This window comes from Bos grunniens, chromosome 2 (genome assembly GCF_055505025.1).
Source record: "Bos grunniens cultivar Pamir isolate PY7600 chromosome 2, Bosgru_T2T1.0, whole genome shotgun sequence".
NCBI classification, from domain to species: domain Eukaryota; kingdom Metazoa; phylum Chordata; class Mammalia; order Artiodactyla; family Bovidae; genus Bos; species Bos grunniens.
The window spans coordinates 76,606,172-76,619,411 of record NC_141166.1 but is presented as its reverse complement, the minus strand read 5'-3'; the positions used below and the strand labels follow the sequence as shown (position 1 = coordinate 76,619,411).

Here is a 13,240-nt window from a genome sequence, read left to right as displayed (position 1 = left end):
GCTCTATACTCTACTTTCTCAGTAAACACATTTTCTGCTTTACTTTACTAACTCCATCAGGGCTTCCCTGTTGGCTCAGCTGGTAAAAAATCTACCTGCAATGTGGGAGACCTGGGTTTGATCCCTGGGTTGGGAAAATTCCCTAGAGAAGGGAAAGACTGCCCACTCCAGTATTCTGGCCTAGAGAATTCCATGGACTGTAGTCCATGGGGTCACAAAGAGTCAGACACAACTGAGCAACTTTCAGTTCACTTACTAACTCTAAGGTGTGTTTATGTGAATGAATGACATGCCCTGTTTGAAGAAAGAGATGAGCCTTGCTCTGCAGTTTCACAATGCCTCATAATGACCGAAGGCAGCCCCAGAAAGGGGCTACTTGGTGGGGGTTTATACCGACCTACCAATGCCAAGAGACCCCAAGGTCCCTGTGAGGGGAGCGGCCAGAAATGGGCGAAGCATGTGGACCAAACTTTCCTTTCTCGGTCAACTTTTCCTGGTTTCTTTGACCATTTCATAATTGCATGGGGAATTAGAACAACTAACCTAATCTGTCAGATCATAGGCTTTCAAGGGACTTGTGATCCATGGTGTTAATATGTACTTTTATTTAGACCCCCATGTATGGAAGTGCCTTGCCTTGCTAGGAGCCAAACATTACAAGAGCACGTTTGGGATTGAGGCAGAGCTCTAGCTCCAGGAATGTCTCAGGCTAGAGATCACTCTCTTGGCTGGCTGCCTCGGGGGCCAGCGACCTGAAAGTGAGTCTTTGTCATGGTTTTGCCTCTAATCTACGTGGATAGAAGCACAGGTGGTGACCATAATGTATTTGAAGACACAGATTGGGAATTGCAGGATACAGTCAGATTGGAAGTGCAATGAGCTTCTTCCTGAGGTAGTGCTAGCTCTTAGTGGACTAGAGGAGGCTCTCTGGTGGCTTTTGTCTCAACTCTCTAGATGTTCATTTTGTGAAATCTGTGGGAATGAACTGGAAAGATTGGCCCTAGTAGCTTGAGGACAAATATCACTTTTTCCTGGCTGGCCAACCCTCCACCACCGCTTTTGCTACACTGGTGTGGTGACACTCAGAAGGGACATCTTAGTTGTTCATCCCTTCATGACTCACCATTCTACTGAGGTCAGGACTGTACTCAGGAATGTGCACAGGCACATGTAAGATAGATGATTCCCCTAGAAGTACTAGCTTGGAAAACATTCCAAAATCTGCCTTGGTCCACCCTGGGTGGCATCAGAGAAAAGGGCAAATCAAACAAAGGTCTTGGTGGTATGGAACTAAATCAGTCTGGGATGACATCAGGTCTACCCCTGGTGCATCTCCACCCCACCTTGGTGGCAGAGCTGGGAGAGATGAGTACAGCACCTGCATTAGTAAAGGACAGACTAAGTCCAACCAGGGAAGGAAAGCTTCGGTGTAAAATGTGTCTATATCCCCATCTGGCGTACTGCAGTCCATGGGGTTGCAAAGAGTTGGACAGCACTGAGTGACTGAGATGAACTGAACTGAACGCTCTCATCTAGAACAGGGAGGGACACCTCTGGTGGAAAGAAGCCACAGCTGTGGATGCCACTGTTTTCTCTCTCACTGATGGGAGCTAACAGTTCCAGAACCACTTCTTTAAAATGTGTTAAAAAAAACCGGGACGAGTTTGATTCCCCAGAATTTAAATAGACAATCTGATCCTTTTCTGTGATCAGTATCCTTGGAATACATGAATGCTGGCCAGTTAAAGAATCTCAATTATAATACTGTCTTACAATTAGATCAGTTCTGTACAAAACAAGAGAAATGGGCAGAAGCGCCATATGTGTAGCTCTTTATCTCTCTGTGAGACATGCCAGACTTATGTCCTAAGTGTACAGATTTGGATATGAAACCTTCAGCTCCCTCCTATTCTCTTATTTTGCCCCTGTATCTGAGGCTCCCAACTGAATAGGCTAAGAATCAGGGCACCCTTCCAGAAGGGGTTCCCTCAGTCTTGGTAAAAATTCAAACAGTCCCAATTGTAGTCAAGACTATCGAGAGGATCCGAAAAGTACACAGAAGCCTTTATGGGACTAACTTTACTTTATGAGCTTACTTGGAGAAATGTAATGTATGTCTTGAGACAGATGCCGACTTCTGACTTAAGGGCTCGAGTTTTGGGGAAGCTACTACTTTTGGAGTTGAATGGCTTCAACATGAGACAAGGGGAAAGAGGAAACACAAAATAGCTCTCCTTCCTACTGGGAGCCAAACAGTTCCCATAACAGAGCCACTTTGCTGGATGTATTCTTGTAGGACCCAAGCAAACACATGCTAAGACTTTAAACTATGCTAAGTTGGCTAACATAGACAGGGAGAGAACGAAACTCCTGGTAAATTCCTAGTTAGACTGTGGGAGGCCCACCACAAGTTTACTGACATAGATTCCAAAAGTTCAGAGGGAGAAATAACCTTAAAGATAGATTTTTCACTCAGTTGACTCCAGCTATCTGCTGTAAGCTACCAAAACAGGCATTTGGACCAAATCCGTCTTTTAGAAAAACTGTTGCCGCTGACTCAGTATATTACAGTAAAGAATATAAGGAGGAAAAATGACAGCAGAAAAGAACCAAAGAAAAGGCCCAGGCTCTAGTGATGGCTATGAAAACCGCTATGAAACAGGCTGAGGAAAAATGCCCAGAGGGACCCAGGTGAAAAGAGACCAACTTGCTATTACTGTGGAAAGGAGGGGCATCTCAAGCGGGACTGCCCTCAGGCATCTAAGTCACCCCGGCTCCATGTCCGGTCAGTAAAGGACCACACTGGAGGAGAGTCTGCCCCCAGAGGCGTAGGCCCCAGGGGTTGGACTCTCAGGACAATCAGGACTGAAGATGCCTGGGCATCCCCACACAAGCTCCCATCCTAATAACGTCTGAGGAACCCTGGGTATTAATAACTGTGGGGGTCCAATCAGTTGATTTTCTTCTGGACACTAGGGCAACTTTCTCTGTGCTCACTGAAGCCCCTGGACTGCTTTTCTCCCAATCCCCTACTGTAATGGGACTGTCAGGACAAGCCAAACGTTATTATTTCAGTCATCCTTTAAGCTGCAACTGAGACTCTGTGCTATTTTCACAGGAGTTTCTGATTGTATCCGTCTCCCTCACCCTTTCTGAAGAGGGATATACTCAAGAAGGTCGAGGCCTCTGTTTTCATGAATATGGAACCCAGTCTTTTTAACTGAACAAAATGTAAATACTAGAGTGTGGGCTGATGTAAAAACTATGGGTCAAGCACAAAATGTTGTTCCTGTCATTATCAAGCTCACAGACCCTCACTTATTTCCACATTAAAAGCAGTATTCATTAATGTCCAAGGTTAAGGAAGGGTTTAGTCCAGGCAACATTCCTATTTTAGGTGTAAGAAAAGTCAAATGATAAATGAAGACTTGTTCAAGACATACAAATAATACGTGTCTAATCCTTATACTTTACTGTCTGAAATTCCTAAATGAGCCAAATATTTTTCAATCATTGATTTGAAGGATACTTTCTAGAGCTAAACCTATACTAAATCACCCTCCACCTATGACTTTAAAACAACTGAGAGGATCCTTGGACATTACAGGCTATTGTTGCATTTAGATTCAGCGTTATGCAGAACTTGCCTGGCCTTTCTATAAACTTATAACAGAATCAGCAGGCCCAAACTGACAAGCTGGTTTGGTCCCAAGAGACTTAAAAGGTTTTTAAGACCCTTCAAACTGCTCTTTTGCAGGCTCCCGCTTTGAGCTTGCCCACAGGATCAAAATTTAGTTTCTTACTGAAAAAAGGCTATGGCCACATTTCTGAAGGGTAACTGCTACTATTGTTTTGCTAATGCCTAAAGCCAACAAAGGTCCGTCTAGTCAAGGCTATGGTTTTTCCTGTGGTCATGTATGGATGTGAGAGTTGGACTGTGAAGAAAGCTGAGCACTGAAGAATTGATGCTTTTGAACTGTGGTGTTGGAGAAGACTCTTGAGAGTCCCTTGGACTGCAAGGAGATCCAGCCAGTCCATTCTGAAGGAGATCAGCCCTGGGATTTCTTTAGAAGGAATGATGCTAAAGCTGAAACTCCAGTACTTTGGCCACCTCATGTGAAGAGTTGACTCATTGGGAAAGACTCTGATGCTGGGAAGGATTGGGGGCAGGAGGAGAAGGGGACGCCAGAGGATGAGATGGCTGGATGGCATCACTGACTCGATGGACGTGAGTCTGAGTGAACTCTGAGAGTTGGTGATGGACAGGGAGGCCTGGCATGCTGCGATTCATGGGGTCGCAAAGACTGAACTGAACTGAACTGAAAGCTCATAAGTTTACTAATAGGCAAAATCTTACTGTACTGACTTCTCATGATTGAGAAGTCATTAAACTCTAAAGTTCAGAGCAACAATGCTCTGTCTTTAAAGCTACTGTAACTAAAGGGGTGTGGCCATAGCCTTTTTAAAGTTAAAAAGGCTAATGACATTATTCAGAGGCATCTGTGAAAGTTAACTCAGAAAACACAAGACAGTTTGTTTAATATTTTACCCATAGGTTTAATGAGGTCTCAAAAGCTCTCATTAAAGCACCTTAAGAAGAAGGGTCTGTCTCTATGACAGACTGTTTTTGCACACAGATATTGTCATAGATCCTAAAGCCTTAGAACTAACTATGTGACTCAGCTTTCAGCTTTTCAACCTCCTCATTAACTGAAGATTTCCCATGGTGGGTTTCTCCACTTCAAGGCAAGGAGTTTCTTCAACTGTGCAAATACCTTCACCAACAACAATTGTATGTGACACCTCTTCTTGATCTGATGACATCTAACAATCCTAAGATGAACTGGTATAACATATTGTACCTCAACTATGGACATAATGTGACTTTAATTTTGATTAGGTTTTAACTTGGTTTAACGATTATTTTGCCTTAAATCAGCAACTAAAACAGGGTTTGTTTCTAACTGTCTGAAAGCTTTTAAGTTACAAATAGTTGTCCAGGTTCCTATGAGTACCACAGCCTCCTCCAACTATTACAGGGGGCCCATTGATCAGAGACCCTCAATATGAGGATCAGGAGAATATGTTGCCTCAACAATTTAGGGATGATGCCCCTCAATAGCAGGAAGTAGTTATGGAACAAAGATGACACCGCTTTCCCTTGGCAACATAATTCTCCTAAAATAAAAGGGGGAAAGAGAGAGTGAAGTCCTAGGCAGGTTGATAAGAAGTCCAGGGTCCCCAAGGAGGAGAAAGGGGTCTGGAATTCTCAAGGAGGAGGAAAGGACAAACTTTTTTTCCTACATTCCTTAGTAAAGATTATATAGCAGTAATGTATCCTGTTTGAGGACATATTTCTCCTTCCTGAAAACCTTCTGATTAATCCTGTTATCTTATGGGAGTAGGTCTAGTAAGATTTTTACAACCTTGAGACATTCTTTTGATTTATTGTAATAACCAATTAAAAAGTATATAATTCCCTTGCTAAGTCTAGGGATTGGGGGCATTCTCCATTCCCCTTCTGATGTCTATGTCAGAAGCTTTCTCTGTCCCTTTTTATACTTTAGTAAAACTCTGCTATACAAAAGTTCTTGAGTGATCAAACCTGGTCCCTGGTCCTGAAGTTAAATCTTCTTCAGAGATCACGAATCCGACACCACTCACTGTAATTTATCAAAACCATGGATACACTTTTGAGGTATTATTTTATCTTTATTTTGAGAAAAAGAGTCACTGAAAATATAAAGAATAATGTTTCTTAAAATATACATTTACCTCACTCCAATCTAGATCCATTGATTTTAACAACTGTCATACTTGCTTCAAATTATTCTCAAAGAAATAAGATGTTAATATAATAGTTTAATTCCCCTTAAACCATAACCAGGACTCCCTTTTCCAAGTACCAGAAGGAACCACTATTGTAACTTGGGACTATATTTAATTATAACTATCAGTTACTATTATATAAAAAATATATTTATCCATAACATTCTAGAATCTTGTATTCACACCTTACATTTATATCCTGGATATCCATGAATCTCGATATACAGAGAAATCTAGTTTACTTCTTTTCTTTGCTGTTTAGTGTCCTGTATTGTAAGTTTTAGTTATGGTATTCCCTTTTGACATTCTTTCTTATATTTTGCTCTTATAAATAAAGAGTAGCTTTACACACACATAGGACCCACTGACAAGAGGTTATCTAGGGTCTATGCACAAAATGCATCATATGTAGGGTGACATAATAACCAGATGGCCTGGAAAAATCCCACATTACCCATTTGCTCTGGCATAAATATTAGTAGCACCTTGAAACCATCAATACATTCAAACTGGATGTGGAAAAGGCCATAACTAAACTTCAAATGCTATAAATTATACATAGAGACCAATATGACTACTTAGAAAAAATTTTAAACTTTTACATAAAAAATATCATAAGCAAAGTTGAAACACAAATTGACAACTAAAAGACAATGTGAAAACACATATCCCAGATTCAGTGCTAATATCCTTAACTATGGATACAAAGACTTGGAAATGACACCTTGGACAAAACTTCCTATAGAAATGCAGGCAAACAAAAGATAGACAATTTGCAAAATGAACTAGAAATGCGGTCCCTGAATATATGGGCAAATGTTCAAATTCACACATATTAAGAGAAATACAATTATGATATCATTTTTCATATTTCAGATTGGCAAAAATTCCAAAAGCTTGACAAAACACTCTCTTTGTAAATTTGTTGATGGGAATTTAAGATGGCATCACTTCCAGGAAGGGAAATTTGGCAAAACCTAACAAAATTTGTATACATTAATCCTTTCACCCAGCTATCACCCTGTAGGAATTTATCCTAAAGATATACCTTCAACAGTATCAAAGTACATGATCCAGAGTTTACCTACCAAATAATTATTTGTAATTAAAATATACTGGAATCTACCAAGAGGCCAAGCATAAAAATTTGTTCAAATAAGTGGTTTAGGGAGTCAACAAAATTCTAAGCAAATGTCAAAAAAGGAAGAAGACCCTGAATAACTCAATAACTCAGTAACTGATGTGGAACAATTTCCAGTAAATAATAGTAAGTAAAAAAAAATCCAAAGACAGTAGATAGTATGCTTTCTTTTGTGAAAGAAAGAAGAGAAAACATAAAGAAATACAAGGAGCAAAAGCTGGAAAACAAGAAAGTATATTATCTACAAGAAGTAGAAGACAGGATGAAAGTAAGTTGAATGGAGTATCATTTCTTTGAATTTAACTTTATGTATACATTTGGCTTTAGATATATGATACACCATTTAAAAAATTAAATCAATAAAGATGCAGAGGGGAAAACTAAAATCTAAAACTTAAAATTGGAAAAAACAACAAACAAAATTTATTCTTTTCTCACTCTTCTTCCATTTTCATTCCTACCACCAAAACATTCTCTACTGGTTTCAAAGAATAAAGTATGAAAATAACTCTTTCGTTTTGGGTCTGCATTTTTTATGTTTGGGGGACTATAAAAATAGAAAATTTCTTTCCAAACCTACTTTTGTGGTGGAGATAAAATGCAAACAAACACAGCAACAATAATATTTGAGCTTTAGAAATGATGTTTCCTTTATAGTCTTAAAATTTATTATCCTTCAGAAACTCTTTTCAGGAGAAATCAAACTATTTATTCGACCACAGTGGTCAGAGAAATTAAGGCATGTTTAACAAAAATCAAATGATCACAGCTTATCCATGCCAAATTTCCCTCTATATTAAAATAAAAGTAAAATTCATTCATCTGAATTTTATTCATCCAAGCAATACATAAGAATCATTTTCCTATTCATATGAACAGATTGTCTAGTCTACAGATCAAAATTCCTAACTCAGATATCCTTCTACTTAAAAAAAATAAAGTAAAAGAAACAAAGTGAATCATTAAAAAAAAAAACTCAATAGAGAAAACAACTTCATTTCATTAAGTCAAGGCTTTATAAAAAGCTCAATAACAGTATCATTGATATTTGAGAAAAGGAATGGCTAACAGGCTATAGGACAGCTATTTTAAAATGTAATAATGAAACCTCAGAGAAAGTCCTGTCAAACTAAAAGGCAAAACAGGATATATAATGAGACAGTTAAAAACAAAAGATCTTTAAACCCAAGAGGCAAATCAATGAGGAGGGAGCAGAGTGGCACCATGAGTAATACAACTGCCTGTCACATTGCACACGTAACTTTGAAGAGAAAATTGCTTGATGTGATTATCAAAAGTTAAAGAAATCAATGAGAGAGCTACTAAAGGACATTACTTAAAGCTCTGTGTTGTCCTAGATGAAGAAAATGACATTCCAGCAAGGCACAAGCAGGAGCATGCATTATGGAAGTAAAGATGAGGTCCTCCTATTCTAAATGCCAGGACAACCAGACATTGCCATAATCAAAACAGGGGAAGCAAAATGACATTTGTCCCAACAGTATCACAGAGAACACCAAAATAAAACTCATCTAAAGGTGGAACAAAAGAGTGAAAGGTATCTGTACTTAAGGAAAACTTGTACCTATTAAGGGAAACAAAGTTCATCCCAGAGGTCAACCGTCACATTTAAATGATGATATTTTCTTAAATGAACCAGACCCACAGAAAGAAAAATGTATGCTTTTTAGAAATAGATTTGAGCCTTTTTGGCAAAAATCCTGTGGATCAGGATTGATACACCTTTGATACAAATAAGACAATATTGTCAATAACTCAACCACACAGCTCTCCAGGATATTTCTGTTGATTACAGAGAGAGAGAGAAAACAGAAATGTCCCCACTGAACTCTGTATTTTCCTAGTAAGTCAAGTAACACCATATTTCCCTAGTCTGTGAGTCAATTTATAATGCTTCAATGACTAAATGGAATGAATACAATCAATTTCATGGAATAATGGTTTTAAAAAGGTTGCTTCAGTCTGATACACTGCATAGTACTCAAAAGAGAGGGCTTCCCAGGTGGCACTATTGGTAAAGAATTTGCCTGCCAATGCAGGAGATACAAGAGATATGGTTTGATCCCAGGATCAGGAAGATCCCCTGGAGTAGGAAATGGCACCCCACTCTAGTATTCTTGACTGGAAAACTTCATGGGCACAGGAGCCTGGTGGGTTACAGTCCCTGGGGCCACAAGAGTTGGACACGACTGATTGACAGAGCACACACACACTCAAAAGAGAACAGGGTGACTTCTGGCTCCCATTTCAGCATGTAAACAGCTTGGAAGGCATCACTTCAGTCCTCACAACAGGACTGGACAAACTAAAAATCTTAGATCCATCAGAAAATTGTAGTCACAGGGCAGATGACAGCTCCAAACATTGAAGAGACAAAGACAGATACAGGGTACCACAAATTACTATTGGAAAAGGAGACCAGAAGCAGAAACTGCCACTGGAGTCAGTACCAGGGTAGGAAAACTTGAACTGAAATTGACAAATTTCTGGTGGTTGAGTATGGACAAGCTTTTCAGTTAAAATCTCTGGGGCACTTGGGGAGAGTCCTAGTAGATATTCTATCTACATTTTCATAAGTTTCACTTCCAGAAGTCCTACCAGGTTATCATAGTGAAGATAAAAATCTCTTCATGCTCCCAGCAGGAAATGGGAATCCTAGCCATTTTGAAATACACCCAGAGAATTTTTTTTAAAAGCCTGTCCTCAAAGGAAACTATTTTACCAAAGCCTAACCAGCTGGGATTTTACCAAGCCTAATTAGCCTATTGGAAGGAAAACACTCAACTCTACCCTCTAGCCTTCCTGTTCTACCTCTGGAAGAAGGATTGAGGAATGTTTGTGAAGACCATGTTGCCGGGATACAAGTTCAACAAAAGATTGAGATATAATCACAGGACTAGAAAACACTCCTCCTCTCCTCAAAATCTGACATATCATCAATAAGTCTCTTGCATAATAAAAGGAGATTAAAACAGAAAGAATTGCATGTCCTAGATTTAGGGAGATTTATCTAAGGAATCTCCCCTAGAAAAAGAAGGAAGAGGAAAAACAAGGACACCAGAGGAAAATTTTAGACTTTAACACCTAGAGCATCAGCAAACACGACCTAACTCCTAGCTAGGTAAGTATAAAACTTCACACTAAAAATCTAGTTATCTCCATTCCTTACACTCAGTACATTAAGTCTAGCTTTCCACAAAAGAAAGGAAACAAAAGGTGTACTAAAATATAAAATACAGTCTAAAAGACATAGGAAGCACCCCATTCAGACTCAGATAGAGTGAAATTTTGGCATTATCACAACTATGGGAATTTAAGACAACTATGATTAATATGCTAAAGTCTCTAAAGTAAAACAAATAGACAAAGTGCAACCAAAGATGGGCATTACAAGCATAGGGATGTAAATTCAATGGAAGAATCAAAATGAACTGATAGGTATCAAAGACTGAAACAGAAATGCCCTTCTTCATAGAATGCCCTTTGATGGACTCATCAATAAACTGGACAAAGGTAAGGAAAGAATCACTGAGTTTGAAAAACATCAATAGAAACTCCAAAAACTAAAATGTAAAGAAAACAGAAGAGTGAAAAAGACAGAATATCCAAGAACTGTAAGACAATTACAAATGGAGTAACATTCATTTAATGGGGATACTAGAAGGAAAAAAAATAGAAAGGAACAGAAAAATTATTTGAAGTGACTATCAGTGATACTTTTTCCAAAAATTAATGACAAACAACCAAACCACATAACCCGGATACTCAGGGAACAGATAGCATATGACAAACAAAAACAAAACAAAACCAACAATACTACATGGGTATTCTATATTCAAATTGCAGAAAATCAAATACAAAGAGAAAATTCTTGAAAGAAGCTGGGTATGGAAATGGGGGTGTTGGAGTAATGCCTAGAGAGGAACAAGGATAATACTACATCAGATTTCTTTCAGAAACCATTTCAGCAAAATGAGAGTGAAGTGTTGAAAGGAAAAATACCACCACCGAAATTTGATATCTAGTGAAATTATCTTTCAAAAGTTGAGAAATAAAGACTTTCTCAAACAAAAATTCAGGAAATGTGTCACCAGGAGACTTGCCTTGCAAGAAATGTTAAAAGAAGCTTTTCGGAGAAATGAAAATAATATAGCTCATGACCATACTTTAAAAATAAAAATGAAGTAACTATGGCTCAGGCATCCAAGCTGGAGCCAGGTGGCCATTACGAACGTGTTTTCAGCTACGTTCCTGCATCAATGAAAACATGAGTTTTCTGAAATATATCAAACTTAAGACCACCCACCATTTAAAAAAAAAATATCTGCTAGCAGCTGCCAGGTGCAGTCTCAAGTTTCCCCCTGGTAATTACGAAAACTTGCTTATCAAGCACCCTCACTTCTTGACAGCTCCAACCCCAATTCTTGACAAATAAATTATGCGATTTTGTGGTTTCATTTATACATATCTCCTCCATTTTGTAGTCTGGTAGAATACAATTCAAGTATTTCTCAAATCTGTGTCTCCCACGCTATGGTCCTCAGTTTGGCTTGAGTAAAACTCTCCTCTATTCCTTATTATATCTTGTTTACTGATTTTGTTGATACTCAGAAACTTGGATCTACATAAAGAACTATTGGAATAAATGAAGATAAAATAAAATATTTTATTTCTTCTTAATTGAGAAAAGATAATTTGTTCAAAATTACTGTAACAACATATTTGGTGATTATAGGTTATGGGTAAGTGAAATTAATGACAACAGTATCTGAAGGGATGGGGAAAATGGATGGGGAATACTCTATAATGCATTTCACTATGTGACATGTTATACTGCTATTTGAAAGTGACTTGGATTAGTTATAAATTTCCATGGCAAACCATAGGGCGACCACTGAAAAAGATTTCAAAAAATATAAATTGATACTAAAAGAGACATGGCATATTATAAAATATTAATTAAAAATAGAGAAATGGGAAAACAAAAAAAGCAGAACAAAGAACAACAGCAGCAGTGAACAGAAAACAACAATGAATGTGGTAGCTATTAATCCAATTATAACAATAATCATTTTAAATATCAATGATATAAATATAGCAATTAAAGGACTGAGACTCTCAGAGTAGATAAATAAATACAACTATATGTTGCCTATAAGAAACTTATTTTAAGTAAAAAGATACAGACAGATTAAATAGTAAAGTCATAGAGAAAAAATATCATATTAACAGTAATCAAAGGAAGCTGGAATAGTATATTAATTCCAGAGAAAGCAGATTTGAAAGCACAGAAAATTATCAGGAATAAAGAGGGGCATTGCAAAACTCTAATGGGGTGAATTCTCCAACAAGGCATAAAAATCCTTGTTATGCATGTACCTAACAACAGCATCAAAAGACATGAGACAAAAACTAATAGAACGGCAAAGAAAGATCGATGAATCCGTTATTATAGTTGAAGACTTCAACACCCCTCTTGTCAGTAACATCAGTTCAGTTCAGTTCAGTCGCTCAGTCGTGTCTGACTCTTTGCGACCCCACGAATTGCACCACACCAGGCCTTCCTGTCCATCACCAACTCCCAGAATTGCTGACTCCAGGAGTCAGTAACATACAGATACAGTAAGCAGATAATTAGTAAGACCACAGCAGAACTGAACAGCATCACCAATCAATTGAATATGATTGACATTTCTATAGAATATTTCATCTAACAATAGCAGAATGCACATTCTTCTCAAGCTTATAAAGAGCATTCCCCAAAACAAACCATATTTCTGGGCCATAAAACACAACATTAACAAATCAAAAAGAAATCATACAAAGTATGCCCTCATGACACAATGCACTTAAACTACAAATCAAAAACAGAAAGATGGTTGTGGAACACTCAAATACTTGAGGATTAAATAGAACATCTCTAAATAATACATGAGCAAAGAAGAAATCTAAAAAGAAATTAAACATTATTTTGAACTAAATAAAAATGAAAATAGAGCTTTTTAAAATTTGTGGAATGCAGTAAAAGCAGCACTTAGAGGGAAATTTACAGCACTGAATTCACATATTAGAAAAGAAGAATTATCTAAAATCAATAAACTAAACTCCTACCTTAGAATATTAGAAAATTAAATTAAATTCAAATAAGCAGAATGAAAATACTGAAAATTAGAGTTGAAATCAACATAATGAGAAACTGAAAATCAATAGTGAACATAACTGAAACCAAAAGCCGTTCCTTTGAAGAAG

At 37.8% G+C, this 13,240-nt stretch overlaps 1 protein-coding gene across 16 annotated transcripts in view; it reads right to left on the bottom strand.

Annotated features, from left to right (window-relative positions):
* The window catches only part of THSD7B (thrombospondin type 1 domain containing 7B), a 1,262,144-nt gene that overhangs the window by 709,980 nt on the left and 538,924 nt on the right, over positions 1-13,240 (bottom strand). The window lies entirely within an intron of this gene.